A 2,500-nucleotide genomic window follows, 5' to 3' on the forward strand; every position below is an offset into this window, starting at 1 on the left:
GCTTATTAGCACAAAGAGAAACGTCGCGTGTGATAAATATTCATCTGGCCCTATTCTTCTGGCAGGATGAAGAGCTCTTGAGTCATGGAATAAAGTTCTACAGGCTCGCGCTCACATTAAGAAGAAAAACGCCGGGAGAAATGACGCTAGCAAGGGAACCCTTTGTCATGGAAATATGAAATTTCTGACTGCTCTGCGTAAGTGGGATATTATTTTTATTAGCTGCAGCTTGGTTGCCTGTTCAGCTGAAGAGGAGTGAAGTGATGCTAATGTGCCACTGCTGCTGAAAAATGACCAGGAACTTTTATTTTTAATTCTCAAGTCTGGTTTTATATGTGAATAAATCTTTCCATCTCCTCCACTGACCATAACAGTCCTTTACCATGCTAACATCAAGAAACAAAACAAACAAGCTAACAAAATACAATTAAACTAAATAACTGAACAAGACACTAGATGCTAGCTAATTAAATGTATGCAATAGAACAAGACACTAGATGTTAGCTAGCTAATTAAATAAATAAAATAATTACTAAACAACACAGTAGATGCTAGCTAGATAGTTAAATTAACACAGTAGAGGGAGGCACTAGATGCTAGCTAGCTAGTTGAATAAAAAAAACAATGATTAAGACTGCTAGCTTGTCAGATAAAATAAAAAACTGAACAAGAATACTAGATGCTAGCTAGCTAGTTTAAAAAAAAGTTATTGCCCAAGTCATTGTCATTAATGTGGAATCAGTTAAAGAGGAATTAGCATTCCTTGCTCTTTAGCGCAGCCTTCAGCACTTCAGCCTTTAGCAGTTTGCGCTAATGCGACTTCAAAGTTTCCTGAGAAACATTTTTCTTTTCTGTTGCATGCTCGAGGTTTTTTCTGACGGAAATACTACAGTCATTTCACTGATTCCTCACTTCCTGCTGTCTGTGTTCAGGGTGTAAAAGAAAGAAAGAAAGAAAGAAAGAAAGAAAGAAAGAAAGAAAGAGAGAGAGACAGAGAGAGAGAGAGAGAGAGAGAGAGAGAGAGAGAGAGAGACAGTGAGAGAGAGAGAGAGACAGTGAGAGAGAGAGAGAGAGAGAGAGAGAGAGAGAGAGAGAGAGAGAGAGACAGTGAGAGAGAGAGAGAGAGAGAGAGAGACAGTGAGAGAGAGAGAGAGAGAGAGAGAGAGAGAGAGAGAGAGAGAGAGAGAGAGAGAGAGAGAGAGAGAGAGAGAGAGAGAGACAGTGTGAGAGAGAGAGAGAGAGAGAGAGAGAGAGAGAGAGACAGTGAGAGAGAGAGAGAGAGAGAGAGAGAGAGAGAGAGAGAGAGAGAGAGAGAGAGAGAGAGAGAGAGAGAGAGACAGTGAGAGAGAGAGAGAGAGAGAGAGAGAGAGAGAGAGAGAGAGAGAGACAGTGAGAGAGAGAGAGAGAGAGAGAGAGAGAGAGAGAGCTGTATCAGGTGATGTATGGGTGTTTATACAGTAGTAGAGGTGTAGTGTGTGAAGTGAAGGTGAAACACTGAGACTGTAAAAGTAAAGCAGATCTCCACTGCTGCAGAGTTCACAACTCACAACCACATTTATGAGTGTGTGTGTGTGTGAGAGAGAGTATGTGTGTTTATGTGTATGTGAGTGTGTGAGAGAGAGTATGTGTGTTTGTGTATGTGAGAGAGAGTATGTGTGTTTATGTGTATGCGAGTGTGTGTGTGTGTGAGAGAGAGTATGTGTGTTTATGTGTATGCGAGTGTGTGTGTGTGTGAGAGAGAGTATGTGTGTTTATGTGTATGCGAGTGTGTGTGTGTGTGAGAGAGAGTATGTGTGTTTATGTGTATGTGAGTGTGTGTGTGTGTGAGAGAGAGTATGTGTGTTTATGTGTATGCGAGTGTGTGTGTGTGTGTGAGAGAGAGTATGTGTGTTTATGTGTATGCGAGTGTGTGAGTGTGTGAGAGAGAGTATGTGTGTTTATGTGTATGCAAGTGTGTGTGTGTGTGAGAGAGAGTATGTGTGTTTATGTGTATGTGAGAGAGAGTATGTGTGTTTATGTGTATGCGAGTGTGTGTGAGAGAGAGTATGTGTGTTTATGTGTATGTGAGTGTGTGTGTGTGTGAGAGAGAGTATGTGTGTTTATGTGTATGTGAGTGTGTGTGTGTGAGAGAGAGTATGTGTGTTTATGTGTATGCGAGTGTGTGTGTGTGTGAGAGAGAGTATGTGTGTTTATGTGTATGTGAGTGTGTGTGAGAGAGAGTATGTGTGTTTATGTGTATGTGAGTGTGTGTGTGTGTGTGAGAGAGAGTATGTGTGTTTATGTGTATGTGAGTGTGTGTGTGTGTGAGAGAGAGTATGTGTGTTTATGTGTATGTGAGTGTGTGTGAGAGAGAGTATGTGTGTTTATGTGTATGCGAGTGTGTGTGAGAGAGAGTATGTGTGTTTGTGTATGTGAGTGTGTGTGTGTGTGTGTGAGAGAGAGAGTATGTGTGTTTATGTGTATGTGAGTGTGTGTGAGAGAGAGTATGTGTGTTTATGTG

Source organism: Hemibagrus wyckioides, linkage group LG29 (genome assembly GCF_019097595.1).
Source record: "Hemibagrus wyckioides isolate EC202008001 linkage group LG29, SWU_Hwy_1.0, whole genome shotgun sequence".
Taxonomy (NCBI): Eukaryota; Metazoa; Chordata; class Actinopteri; order Siluriformes; family Bagridae; genus Hemibagrus; species Hemibagrus wyckioides.